This window comes from Terrapene carolina, unplaced genomic scaffold, assembly GCF_002925995.2.
Source record: "Terrapene carolina triunguis isolate 2854851 unplaced genomic scaffold, T_m_triunguis-2.0 Scaffold96, whole genome shotgun sequence".
Taxonomy (NCBI): Eukaryota; Metazoa; Chordata; order Testudines; family Emydidae; genus Terrapene; species Terrapene triunguis.
Genome location: NW_020664447.1, coordinates 74,486,274 through 74,501,987, shown reverse-complemented (window position 1 = coordinate 74,501,987; position 15,714 = coordinate 74,486,274).

Below are 15,714 nucleotides of genomic sequence, written 5' to 3'. Positions count from 1 at the left end.
TGTGTGTGTGTGTGTGTGTGTGTGTGTGTGTGTGTGTGTGTGTGTGTTGGGGAGGGGACTGGATGGTAAATAGTTGGAAAAGCTTAACTGAGAGATGCAGAGTTGAACCTGGGCTGCTTGTGGAACCAATAGACTCCCTCTAGCCTGCAAACAAATTTTTTTTTAGACTGTGAACCAGTTTCAAAAAGTGGAACCAGCTGACACAAGTTGAAGGTGTCTGTCTGGTCAGTGTGGATCAGGCAAAATTATGTTAAAACTGTTTTCAAGGCTGGGTGCACTTACTAGAAGAAACATGTAGAGATGGGCTAAGGAGCTGGTGTTTGGATGTGGATTAGATTTAGGCTCAGGTTCAGGTTCTATCACACCAATATTTTATGAGCTGTTCTCAAGAGATTCCAGTCCCAACTGGCAAACCTCTCATGGGACTAGTTAATCTGGTGAGATTTGCCATTGTCTTGAATGGAACAGCTGTCTCTGCACAAGTCTGGCTGTACCCAGTCCTGAAGCATAAAATAAGCCTATTCCAATTTTGCACCTGATCTGGAGTCAAAACCATAAGGGCAACCTCAGCTCTGGCATTGGAGTACAGTGGTGATGAGTGCAATATAAAAGGGTAGATCGACAAATAAATCTGAGGATTCAAATCTGACCTGCAAATTCAAAGGAGTTCAAATATGAGATTTCCATTTTGGCCCATCTGTAGTTGCCAGTAGCCCAGTCACACCCTCTCAATCAGACTTAAGCAATTAGAAACATGCTCTGATAATTTATCAGAAAACAGTCTCTAAATACAGTTCTCTAAAATGGGTTTAATACACTTTTCCCTGGACTTCAGTGACCAGACAAAATATCTTAGTCATTGTCTACATGCAAACTTGCACTGGCTTAATTAAACTAGGGCAAATCCCTGTTACTTTGGTTTAAACTGCTTATTTCAATTTAGCTTAAATCTCTTCCTAATTGATCTAAACTAAACCAAAATAAACCTAATTTAAACAGAAATAAGTATTCAGACAGCCCTTTGCCCCAGTTTAGCAAAATCTCTTTGGTTTAACTTAACTAGTGATTTTAATGTGACTTAGTGCATTGACAAGCCCCAAAATATGTTAGGTTGAACCAGTTATTAAAATGGGTTTGGCCAACACAGATTTTATTGTAGTGAACATGGGGTGAAAGAGAATAAGAGCTCAGCAAAAACCACACCAAGGATCCAGACCAATGGTGTCTAGCAGGATTTCTGCAATGGGTGTTAAAGCATTTGGCTCTTTCTACAGCTGCAAAGCTATTTACAACTCTAGTGGAGGAGGAATTAGGAGGGTCTGTGGTTTATACTCAGTGTCAACAACAAGGTAATTATCCTAGAGTAAACAGGGCCTCATTGAGAGTTTTAATTCCCCAAGAGGTCCTGTGGTTTCCACCTGCCCCAGCAATTAGCAACTTAACCCAAAGGATTTCTATCAAGGTATTTTCAACATGGTCTGAAGTAAAGCCTGATCCAATTCCCATTGAAACCAATGGAGCTGAGTCTACATAGAGGATTTTCTCCTATCATTGGTTTAGTGCTGGTGCAGCTTCTCCAGTACCATACCAGTGGTGGGAGCCCTGAGGATTCAGTGCAGCCCACCTGTCATCCTACCATGTTACCTAACCCTGCTCCGAGCAGGTCTAGATGACAAAGTGGTAAAAATTCTCAGACCCTGCCTACACTGGTACTCCTACCATTGCTAGAACAATAGTGGTGTGTGTGTTTTTGTGTATGTGTGTGTGTGGGGGGGGGGGGATTCCATTTATATCTGAGGATCCTGGATAATAATCCTAGTATTGCAAACAGTGCATAGTGTGTAGGTGGGAGATGATAACTTTATTACCTTAGATGAAGGAAAGCTGAAATTAAGTGGTTAGCTACAGTTCTTGAGCATTACAAAGCACATTTTTTTAAAACGTGGCAGTCTGGTGTGGCATTTAATACATAAAGTGAATTTTAAGTGCAAAAATATGGCAAAGTAAACACTAGCCAGTAAGGGTATACAAATTTGTGACTGCCATCTCTTGAGTTTGTTGTTGTTGTTGTGAGGCTGAATGCTATAGCATTTTTATTTCTCTTGCCCGAAATTCCTTGAACTCTTCTGTGTGCATGTGCGTACATATGTGTGTTTATGCATATATAATAGTCCAGTGCTCCATGGCATGTGTATTTGTTAATGTATGTTTTCTTCATCTGAACAAGCTGTTGCTGCCTCTGCTTCATCATGCTATATACAAGGTTTGGAAGCAAAATAAATAAATAAAATCAGTGTTTTGTCCATACTTGTTTCTTTTAGCACATAAACTTTTTATGTTAGCTGGAACTAACGTATGAATCACCTAATCGAGAGACAAAACAACCAAATCTACCTTTAGATCAAAGTCCCTCACCAAAGGCTCTTAAGCAAAGTAAGCTGTCATGGAATAAGAGGGAAGGTCCTCTCATGGACTGGTAACTGATTCAAAGATAGGAAACAAAGGGTAGGAATAAATGGAGAGTTTTCAGAATGGAGAGAGGCAAATAGTGGTGTCCCCCAGGGGTCTATACTGGGACCAGTCCTATTCAACATATTCATAAATGATCTGGAAAAAGGGGTAAACAGTGAGGTGGTAAAATTTGCAGATGATACAAAACTACTCAAGATAGTTACGTCCCAGGCAGACTGTGAAGAGCTACCAAAGGATCTCTCGAAACTGGGTGACTGGGCAACAAAATGGCAGATGAAATTCAATGTTGATAAATGCAAAGTAATGAACATTGGAAAACATAATCCCAACTATACATATAAAATGAGGGGGTCTAAATTAGCTGTTACCACTCAAAGAGATCTTGGAGTCATTGTGGATAGTTCTCTGATAACATCCACTCAATGTGCAGCGGCAGTCAAAAAAGCGAACAGAATGTTGGGAATCATTAAGAAATGGATAGATAATGAGACAGAAAATATCATATTGCCTCTATATAAATCCATGTTACGCCCACATCTTGAATACTGTGTGCAAATGTGGCCGTCCCATCTCAAAAAAGATATATTGCAATTGGAAAAAGTTCAGGAAAGGGCAACAAAAATTATTAGGGGTATGGAACGGCTTCCGTATGAGGAGAGATTAATAAGACTGGGATTTTTCAGCTTGAAAAAGAGACGGCTAAGGGGAGCTATGATTGAGATCTATAAAATCATGACTGGTGTAGAGAAAGTAGATAAGGAAGTGTTGTTTACACCTTCTCATGACACAAGAACTAGGGGTCACCAAATGAAATTAATAGGCAGCAGGTTTAAAACAAACAAACAGGAAGTATTTCTTCATACAATGCACAGTCAACCTGTGGAACTCCTTGCCAGAGGATGTTGTGAAGGCCAAGACCATAACAGGGTTCAAAAAAGAACTAGATAAATTCATGGAGGATAGGTCTGTCAATGGCTATTAGCCAGGATGGGCAGGAATGGTGTCCCTAGCCTCTGTTTGCCAGAGGCTGGGAATTAGTGACAGGGAATGGATCACTTGATGATTACCTGTTCTTCCCATTCCCTCTGGGGCAACTGGCATTGGCCACTATCGGAAAGACAGGATACGGGGCTAGATAGACTTTTGGTTTGACCCAGTAGGGCCATTCTTATGTTCTTAGATATAATGAGAAAGACAAGGTGGGATATGTAATATCTTTCATTGGACAACTTCTGTTGGTGGAAGAGACACGCTTTTGAGCTTCACAGAGCTCTTCTTTAGATATAATGGCTTATTTTCCCTCATACTATAAAAACTAGGTTCCTAAAAAAATCCTGCTATAGGAACAATTGTAAATACTGTTTTAAGTTAGAAGAATCCTGGAGTCTCTGTGGTCATGCTCTTAGCTCTTGATTACAGTGAAAGGTAGACAATGTGGAGTTTGAAGCAAAGAGAGGTATAGCTAAGTGGTTGCTGCTGCTGTAGCAGCAACAGAGGCTGTTAGAGTAAAGAAACGCAAGCTGTAGAACTCAGACTATTTTTCTTTCCTGTCTCTCTCTCTCTCTCTCTCCTCTCTCTCTTTACAAATAGCATCTTTAATACTGCAGTTGCTCTCAGACTGTGATTCCTTACATTGCTGGTACCTCAGACATTCAAGAAGCAGCCTGTTAGCCATCATTTCACAAACTACTAGGTCTTAAAATGCTTCAGGTTCAATTAATTAGCAGAAAACCCCACTGCATCTTCAAAATTAACATTGTTAAATCTTCAATGGCTGTGTTTCTTAGGCCTGGTCTACACACAGCAATGGGACCAATTCAGCTAAATTGTTTTCTAAAGTGATTTATTTAAATTGGTGCCATTGCTGTGTGAAGACTAGCCCTTTGGTAATGAATCTAAGAACCCTCCCATTTTCCTCTTAGAGCATTCTCTTCCTGAGACTTATCTTTACTACTCACAAGATAACCTACTGTGCTTTCTATTCTAGGATCTTTAAACACTGCTAGGTCTGCACACCTGTGTCTTTAATTTATAATGAAAGAGGTGCCAGGGCTCAAGCAATTTTTTTACATTTATAACTCATTCAGCAAGTCCAGACATGCTGAGGCTGTGAACCTCCAAGCCTAGATGGCACAAATTAAGCACTGGGACCTTGTATGCATGTAACTCTCACTTATGGCAGTAGTTCTGTTCTCTTTCAGCAAACAACATAGTAGCCTAAAGTTTCTACTCTAACACCATTATTGACAAACTTGGAAGACAGGCTTCAGTATGCACAAACATTTCAGACTTCTTTTAATGCAGTCCATTTTTAGTTAACTATCTTTAAGTGGTGAAAGTTCCCCTTTACACTCCCTGAATCCTGGTGCTGCTTCCATGCAGGGCTTCTTTTGCTGAATTAGGGTAGGCTGAGGTTAGGAAACCCTAAAATTAATGGGTTTAAACTCTAATCACTTTGAAGAGTAAAGCTTTAGCTAACATCCTCTGGTGATTGGTGTCCTACAGAATCTTTAATAGAAAGAAAAGGGTTTCACAATCAAAGGAAGCCACAATAGGACACTGTTTAAACCTTGTTCCTGCCCTGGACAAACTGATCCACACATATAGAGGAATATATTTAAGATTCTGAGTATTGTAACAGTTTCTGCAAACTACGTGTGTTCAGTTCAAATGTAATAAGGAGATGATGAAAGTTATTTTATATCACAACCCTCATAATTTCTTTGTTGCCTTACAGTAAAAATATGCAAATAACATTCCAATTGCAATTCTAAGTGCCAGGGTCACTCTTTAAAACCCAGGGCAGAAAAACTGCAGTAAACTATCCTCATTGTTAAAACCATGACTTGTGCCAGGTCAGTGTGTAAACAAAAGAGATGTAATTTGGTAACATCTCTGAAACAGAAATTAGCTTTGACCATGGCTGATATATGATCTCAGTTCAGTCCCTGGCCTGGGATCACATCCAGACTGCCACACTGACCCGCTGGAGCAAATATCAGACCAAACTGTTTTTGTTTACACTGGTGTAAGTCTGGAGTGAATCCGTGAACCTAGAGAATCAAGAGGACAAAACACTTATAATGGAAGACAGCTATACATACATAAATACTCTCCTAATATTACTGGTCCATGTGAGCAGTTGCCATAGTTACTACAGGAAGATTGCATAATCACAAATTATAATGATTGTGAAGTGGGAAAGGAGACGTGTCCACAAGACCATCTTTCTATTAAGAGGTGGTCCAAATTATAAAAAGTCCTCTTTTAGCATTACCTTAAAATATATTAACTGTTAAATCTCAAATATATTTGAAATATTGTAGGATTCAAATAATTCCAGAATCCTGGAGGGTTTCTGGTTTTTTTTTGTTTGTTTTTTTGGGGGGTGGGGAGAAATGGAGATTAATTACATTAGATTAAAGCTATCACAATTTAATGTGCAAGTTTTGTGTTATCTTTTATGAAAGTAATCAAAACTATTAAGCTTGCAAGCATTAAAGAAGGGAAAAAAATCTTTGGAATAGTAAAATTAAAAATGCCCCTATAATATCATGTAGACCTAGTTTTTTGGGTTTTTTTAAAGCTCAGCTGTCCAATGTTAGGATCTTGCATTCAATTCCCCAAACTATCATTACTATGAACAGACTACTTTTTCCCATAATACATAAATTGGAACTAAAACAGGGATAAAGGTGACAGACAGTACTGTGATTTAAACTGGAGACCTGGATTAAAGGCAAAAGCTTTACTGGGTAAGTGAAACAACTCCACTACCTCAGTTATTTCACTCGATGTTTCTGTTTTATACATCCAACTCAGTCTTCAGTCATTTAAATTGATTATGGTGATGTTATTTATTTTATTGATCCAAAATGTCATCTATCCAAACTAGTTACTTTGTAATTCCCTTTTGCAGATGCATCCTGCCTTTGTTAAATCCACTATTCCTTATTATATACTTCTCTATTATAATCATATTCACTGGGTTTTTACTTTTGACCTTTGCAAACATATATACTTTAACACAATAATTTTCCATACATTTAAATATGAAGACTATTTCATGGTATGAACTGGTCACACTTTTCTTAGTTTATTCGAAGAAAAACCAGACACAGTAACGCAGGGTAGTCCATTTTTATTTTATTTTAAAATATATATATATAGAGAGAGAGATACCTATCTCATAGAGTTGGAAGGGACCCCGAAAGGTCATCGAGTCCAGCCCACTGCCTTCACTAGCAGGACCAAGTACTGATTTTTGCCCCAGATCCCTAAGTGGCCCCCTCAAGGATTGAACTCAACCCTAGGTTTAGCATGCCAATGCTCAAACCACTGAGCTATCCCTCCCCCCAATACTTGACCTTTTTTATCAAGGTCCAAATTTCTTGGTCAAGAGTCCAGAGAAAATAATAATACAAAATAATAAGTAGTAAATTAAAAGACTTTGGGGTCCATTTAAAAGCAGCTGGCAGTCCAGATTTGGCCTTTGATCCATCTATTGACTACCCCTGCAGTAATCTATTGTGTCTCAATATTATGGTGTTCTGCAAAGGTAAATGAATTTTTTAGGTAAAAGACCCAGTTTTGCAGTTAAGTTCTGATTCAAAGCTCCTAGGAAGTTATGGACAGGCTTCCATTGGTTTTGGATCAAGCCCTTATTGACTTCAATGTGAATTTGACTTGAGTAAGGACTGCAGGATCAGACCCTAAAATGACGGAAAATTTAAGTTTTATGCATACAAGTTTTGATATTTTAAAATGTGTACATTTACATTAAAGCAATTACTATAAAGCGTATCTTCTGTTATGCTTCACTTTTTAAAAAGTTTTTAAAATAGTAAAATGATTGCTCTTGTAACTAACTACAAATGATTTCTTAAGACTGTCTGCATCACAAGTAAATGGCTACAGCGGGGAACCAAGCAGTAAAAGTGCTGATAGCATATATAAGAAATAAATTCTTTCTGGGATGATCTTGATAGTTGCTGAGCACTCACAAACGTGACTGTCTGTTGTGAGTGCTCAGCACCTCTGATGATTAAGTCCTTTACAAGAGCCTATTGTCTGAGAATCTCAAAGCACATTACCAGTATTAATGAAGTTAGGGTTGGTCTACACTAAAAAAGTTTGGTTAAAATAAAAATCACACCCCTATGTAGTTATACTGATGTATGCCCTAGTGTTGAGGCAGTTATACTAGTACAGGCGTGGCCAAACCGTAGCTTGTGAGCTGCTTGTGGCTCTTTTACAGTTGAAGTGCGGCTCGCAGAGCCCCACACGGCCCCCCCCCCTTTCTCCACCTATCAGACTGGGGGGAGCTCAGGGCTTCTGCCCTGTGGTGGAGTCCTGGGGCTAGGAGTGTCTGTCCTGTGAGGAGGGGGGTCTCAGGCAGAAGCCCTGCGCCCTGGCAGGCACCACCCTGTGGGGCAAGTTGTGCATGTCTTGCGGCTCTTGAACTTCTGAAGATTATCGTATGCAGCTCGGAGGGTCAGTAAGTTAGGCCATCCCTGTACTAGTATAAAGGTGCCTTATACTGGTATAGCGTAGGGCTGGTCTACACCAGAAAGTTTTACCAGCATATCTGTGTCAAATCACACTCTCCAATCAACATAGCTATGCCAACAAAAGCTGTAGTGTATATATAATTATTTTGATAAAAAAGTCCTTTTGCTGGTATAGTTTGTTCTATTGGGGGAAGCTAGTATAAGCTGTACCAGCAAAAGAACTCTCTTGCCAATATAAGAACTCTCTTGCATCTTCACTAGGGGGCTTTGCCAGTCGAGCTCTTCTGACAAATAGCTATACTGGCAAATCCTTTTAAGCATAGACAAGGTCTCAGACTCACAACACATGCCTGGCATAAGGAATTAGTATTACCCCCCCTTTTATGGAGGGTAAAACCAAAGTACAGGGAGGATTAAAGCTTTATCAACACTATGACAATCGACTATGTTGTGGGATCCAGTTATAATCCAGTTCAGTTTGCAAGTGGTCTTGGGCTGTAGTGCAATCTGGGAACATTCTTAAAGCATGGGTCAAGCCTAGCTAAAAGACAGACTTATGTTTCAGTCTTAACAGGCACTAGTGTGTTATAACCAATTCCTTTAGCATGGTAGATTTTCATAATGTAGATGGGAGGCTTAGGGTATGTCTCCGCTGCAATTAAATACACACAGCTGGCCTGTGTCAGCTGACTTGGGCTTGCAGGACTCGGGCCGCATGCCTATAAAATTGCGGGGTAGACATTTGGACTCGGGCTCCATCCTACGCCTGAATGTCTACACTGCAATTTTACAGTCCTGCAAGCTAAGCCCCACGAGCCTGACTTAGCTGACGCAGGCTAACTGCGAGCGTTTAATTGCAGAGTAGACATATGCCAAATGACCTGCCCAATGTCACACAGAGTCAATGGTAGAAGAGGGAACAGAATCCAGATCATCTCACTATACTTCTGAGAGTATGTCTACACTGCACACTAAGCTCAGGTCTATTGAATGTGGGCTTGTGGATTTGGTGTTTCCAAGCTCATGTTTGAATGTCCACACTACATTGTAAACCTGCGTTTACAACTGCTTGACCCGGATGTCTCAGCCATACTACCATGTCCATACTGCACTGCGCAGACCTTCTGATTCATGTCTGCTGCTGAACCTGCATCCCACTGCACAATGACAGGACTTGGACCCAAGTCACAGTGGGAATCAGGCTCTGACTCACCTCCACAGCAGGGTCATAGGACTCGGGTCCTGAGTCCTTGCTCACTCAAGTCACACTGATTTGTATGTGGACAGAAGGGAGGCTTGGGCTCAAACCTGATTCAGAGCCTGGGCTTAGTGTTCAGTGTAGACATATTCTGTTCTTAAACCATTTGTTCATAATCTCTCTTAATAAATACAGCTCTTAAGGCCTGTAAAAAGTGTTCTCTCAAACTACAATATTAATATTTGGTGAAAAGAGAAATTACAAATTAAGGGCCTGCTCCCATTGACTTCCTGAGTACAGGATTGGACTCTAATTGTTTTCCCACCAGTCTCCTTGAAATAGATATATAATTAGAAAAGATTCCCATTTGAAATTATCTGCAGGGTTTACATGTAATAAACTGGGAGAAAAAATGTTTTCTTAATATACAAAATATACAAAATACAAAAGTTATTCTTCTCCATTTACTAACTACAATGCAGTGTGTTGGAATGCATATGAAACCTGCATAAAACACCTTCTCTTGCCTCTGTTCCCATTTATAGACACCTTTGAGGGATTCTATTTCCTTAATTAGATTTCATCACATAGACTGTATCCATATTAAGGGCTTTTAAATTGCTATAGCATCTGAATTGTATACAAGGTATATGTCTACGTTGACTACATGTAATTCTGAAAAAAATGACCTCCACAAGCTAACAAAAGGGGCAGTGTATCTTGAGAAGTCTGTATATGACAACCTGACATATACAATAAATATGAATTTTACTACAGTAACAGATTGAAATTACATAGTTCATTTAAACCCTTTTCCAACTTCAGCTTAGCCCCAGCTAAAGCACACAGGAAATAAACATATTGAGCTGTCTGGCACCAGGCAACTATCCAGGTCCTGTTCTGTCTAGCACTGGGTTAGACTTATCCATCCAATCAACATTTGGAGGTTTATTTATGTGAGACAGATATATTAGTAATAAATGGATTTATTCAGTAGCTTGGTGGATTTATACACACACAAAATCATTTTAGTTTAAGGAGACTTAGAACTGAGTCACCCACTATTTTCTATTCACCAGATCCTGAAGCATTTACTCAGTTTTAAAAACTCTTGCTGAACTTAATGGGAGATTCGCCTGAGTAAAAACTGCAGAAGAAGCTTAGGGTATGGCCTAGTGCACAGTGAAAATGCAGCCTAGTGCAGTTTCAGATAAGTTGTTTTTGGAATAAAAATAATTTAAAGGCCTTCATATCACATTTATATGAGGAGTTGTATGCAACATTCCATACATAAAAGCCCATTTTAATTTGCATCAGGATGGCCTGTATCATTGAAACATTTTATGGAAATATATTCTGAAGTGATACCGAGATTTTTCAACACCTATTTGTGCTTTACACTGATTGATTTTGTTGTAAGACAGAAATTTGACATGCAAGTCAGTCCTGTGCTATACTTAAGTGTCCCTTCACTGATTTCTCTGTTTAAAAAAAAAAAAAAAGACAGGGAATGGACTTTAATGCTATGGTTTATCCATTTCAATCAGATAGTAAGTGGCACATTCTCACCTCATTTACAGTTTTTAATTCCAAATGGACATTGCTTTTGAAACATCCTCTCTTTTTTCTTTATGCTGCCACTTGAAAGTTGAAATGTAGCAAGAATGGAATGTTAGGTGCCAGTTTTCTGAATTACAGGGTGACTGCTTTAGCTGATCCCAAAAAGCAAGTGTCTTTTTATACCGCATAAAAGCCTGAAATGTTTACATATCAAAAGGCTATAGGCCAATTTCTGTCAAAATTATACATGAAGTTAAGCAGTACAAGCAATTTATTTAAACACTAGTCATTGTAGAAAAATTCAAAACCATATGCTCTTTTAGCAGTTTTTCACAAACGCATTTGACCCATGACTTGGCAAGACATGCAAGTTCATAATTTACTCTAAATTTCAAATCCCCTTGACATTTAAATAAAAGATCTTCATTAATAAGGTTTATATGAATGAAAACTTTAGAAGCTGATATTGTTAGAGGGAAGTTTTAGGAACAGCCTTAGCAGTTTTGCCTAGTTTTCAAATGACTGACTTTCCTAATCAGTCCAAAATAAGTTTATTCTGGGAACAAATTATCATAATTGTGCATTATGTGGGGTTTTTTTTAAGTAATGATGCAATAATTTTGAAACAAACTTTGGGAAAGCTGATGTTTGACTAAGGGTGAGGGTAACATTTGCAAACTCAGTTATTTTTTAAACTGAACTACAAGGTGCTTTATTTTATTTTAAAAGTTTTAGCTCATTATAAATCATGTGTTGTTTTCTCTCCCATCCGCTCCTCTACCTCTCCACCCTGCAGGAGATCTATCTATCCCCTCACCCCCTCAGCTAGTTCAAATCATTGCAATAATGGTATATATTTGTGTGTGTATGTCATCACACCAATGTTAGCTAAAAAGTTTTACATTTTATTAAATGTTTGGAACTCTGGTGGTGTTCTCCTTTTACTGTGTTCAGAGTTTAAAACAAATCAGGTTGAATGAATAAAATAGGGTAACCAGATGTCCCAATTTTAGGGGCAGTCCTGATATTTGGGGCTTTTTCTTATATAGGCTCCTATTACCCCCCACCCTCTGTCCCGATTTTTCACACTTGCTGTCTGGTCAGCCGAGAATAAAAATCCATTCAGAGGGATATTTTTTTTCTCTCTAAATGAGCTGGCATCATTTTACACTGCATCCTCACGGGGTTGTGTATTCCAGTCTCTCTGATACACGTCTCCTGGGTCAAACATCTGCTCAGCTATACCAGTGTAAATCCGGAGTGACTACTGAAATGAGTGGAGTCACTACGGATTTACACCAGTGTGTCTGCGACCACAACTTGTCCCGTGAACCTTATTAGGGTCTTCCCTCTTCCTAACACTCCTAAGACCTGTTCGCCAAAAGTTGGAGAGAAGATGTATTGCTCTTCACAACAACGTCCTAGTGACGTGTAATTAAGGAATGTGTTTGAAGTAGCCTGGAGAATAAAATACCTATTGTATGCTACTAACGTGGAAATACAGTAAAATGGGTTGTTTCTTTAAAAGAATAATTTTATTCCATGCTCCAATGCTAGAGTCAAACAGGCACAGGGCTTTGGTTATAATACATATTATTCTTTTTTTAATTAGGTGACCCTTATGCGGCCCTTACAATCCTAGAATTTAAGGATGAGCCTATTTCGAAAAGAATAAATCAAATACATATAAACTCCTTCTCTGGTCCATAATTACATGTTTACGATTGAGAAATAATCCTATAGTGCACAGGGCTTGGCATCCTTATAAAATGTAAATGAGAAAAGTTTCGGAGACCATTTTGAATTAATTCAGTGGGGAGAGAAGGTGTGTGTGTAGATGGTGGTGGGGAATCTCGATTTACTACTCCTGGGAGAAATTTCATGGTAGAAAAACTTTTGTCATTTCTATTTAAATCACAGAAGCAATTTATTAGAGACAGAGCTTCTAATAAATTGCTGGTATTGCTGTAATCAAAAAAGCGAGTTGATATACTGAACTCACAAAAATCGATGTATTTTGAATCCACTGATCTGTTATTTAATATCTTTAAAATGAGGACTATTATAAAAATGACTGACTTCTCAACAAGCATATTTTCATAGACTTATGCATGGTGATTGCTTTGTATGAAATCGTGTTTGGGTAATAATATTGAAAATCAATGTAGTGTTTACATTATTTCATATCTAACAGCTTGGTCTGCCCGTTACTGTACTCCTCTTTAGATGTATCTTTCAACCCATGCTGTGACTATGCTATAGTAACAAACAATCGCTTAGCAACACTATGCAACACAATTTGCTTGCGTTTCATTTGTTATTCCAATTTCACCCTGACACTATGGGACAGCAGATTGTTTGTTTAACGCATTATTACATTTGTAAGTTAGTGCAAAGTGGATGCGAAATGAGAAACTCTTAAATCAGGTTTTAGTAAGTGTTTGTGTGTGTGTGACATAAATAAATCAAGATTCTGCTTAAAGTTCACTAAAATGCATCTACAACTTCTATACAAAGCTTTAACGTTATTTGGAAAAAAATAACCAGAAATAAAAAACAACAACACTGGAAACTATAAAGAAGCTGTTAAAATGTTGTACTATGTCTATAGAAAGGAACAGAATGAGTGCTATTAGATTGTGATTCAGCAGAGTATTATAAATCTTAACCATAACGAGAAAAATATGGTTCTACAATCTTATTACGGCTACTTTGTGACTTAACGTAACACACTTGTCCTATGATGCAAAATCTTACCTTGAGGAAATAAACCTATGAATAATTGAAATAATTATTCAAGCAGATCAAAATGTATCCACCATAACTTAATTCTGGCCATAAAATGAACGACTACAGACTTTTTCATACTAACATAACAGTGAGCAGGAATTACTTTAAACTGAGAAAAAAATGAATATTTTATAGCTAATTATTTTAATTAAACTGACAGCGGCTAAGGCTAGTTAGGTAGCTAGGGCAACATAGTTCTGTGGCTCTGTTTATATTTTAGCTGGCCAGATCCGAACAGGGCTTGCAAAATTCTTCTGATTCTGCCTTAGGAATGTACCTCAGCCCTTCTAATGTACAAATATTGTCTTTATACTACGCACAACATCAAGGTGAAGTTCATCAGCCTCAGTCACTTGCTCTGGTATAAAAACCACCTGGGACCAAGTGGTAACCCCCTTTATTACACAAAACATCAGCCGAGAGGTCATAAAAAACATGCAGGACTCTCCCATTTAAGAAAACCCAAGATACTGGCCACTGCAGTGGTATTTTTGTTAATATAAACGGGTGGATAAGGAGGTCGCGCTCTCTCTCTCTCTCGTTGTATTCAAAACTAGACCGCTCCGTCTTGTTTGTCAGTTTCATAGCAATCCCACTATTGCTCCGTTTCTCTGTCCTTCGACTCCTAGAAGATCTATGAATGAGACGGAATGATACTCTGCATTTCAACAGAGCGCACTGCATGTAAACTGGAGTTTCAGATTGCGATTTAAGGAGTGTTAAGCAGTTCAGTAGAGGCACCAAGGACGAATACGTGAACAAGCAGCGAGATAGCGAAATTCTGCAGCATGCTGTTCTATTTGTAACATGACTGGCAGCGCCAATCTAGTCCAAGGGAATTACGGATTTTACCTCTGTGCAATAGTTTCACTTTACATTACATTTGGAAATCTGCATGAATTTCACATCTAAACGCCGTGTGTAAGAATTCACATCCAGGACTCCGGTCAAATATTTTGGTTGCAATTGTGCGTGTGTTTGTTTTTTAAACACCAGAAAAAATTAGTGATCTTCAAAGTAAGCAGAAGCTGAATGAAAGAAACATTCTAAATAATCATATTGTGATTTATTAATAAAAAGTGAGCACTAGATCTTCCCCCCCAAAACAAACGAACAAAACAACTCAAACATACAAGCCCTTTGCTGATATTAATAGCCTCCTGGTCTAGATCACTTTCATATCCAATTTGAAATTGTTGAATACTGAAGGGAAGGGATACAAGTAGGCTTCACCTAACATTAATGAGTACACTCTTTGTTGAGTAAAAATAATTTGTTCCTCGTAAACAGATCCTAATGGCTTGTTTTCATTTCATGCTTACAATTTCCTACCTTCTTTGATAGAGGGTTGATGGGGCAAATAGTCTAATCTTGTTCAGTTTACCTCCTGTGGATTCCTAGTGACAGTCGTGACAGACCAACTATTCTGCAAATCACAAGAGCCAGCTACCAGGAGAGACAAACGTCTTTAATAAACAGTTTAAGGGAATTAAATCGCGCCCTGTACATGTAATGGGCATGCAGAATTTAGTACTGTACAATCGCTGCTCCATAGACTGTGTTTTCTAGGATAGAAAATAAATGATTCTTTCTTGAAAAGGAAAAGCGCATCTTAATGAATGAAAAGCAAATCTGAATCCCTACCACTTAATGTGTTTTTAGATGACAGATTATTATTACTAAAATGTTCAGTTTCTGCACTGTTAAAGCCATTAATAGCTGCCTTGCTTGGTTTTTTTAAATGCTTAGAACAATTGTCCAAAGAAATAATCGAAGTAATTTTTTTAAAAGTTAATTTATTCTGTGTAAGGCGTTGTGCTTTTAGAAAACAAGGCACACTACGCATCCCCTTTACTCTGAGTCAAAGGAGCCAAGACCCAAACCCTATCCCAGAAACACCCATGCACAAAATATGGCGCAACTGTGTCGCAGTTTAATTATTTTTAAAGATTTTTTTTAAGTGTTTCCTAACCAAATCCAAGCATAAATAATGACTCTGAGCCGCAGACAGAGGAAATCACACCTAATAATGTGAACCAACACGAGGAGAGTAGGTGCATAATAGACAGGGCTAGAAGCTGCTAACCACTTCTCCACAATGGCATTAATCAGATTAACCTGGGCAATTAGCCGGTGCAGCGGAGAGATCAAGCCTAAATCTGGGGCCTTTTCACAAAAAAAAAA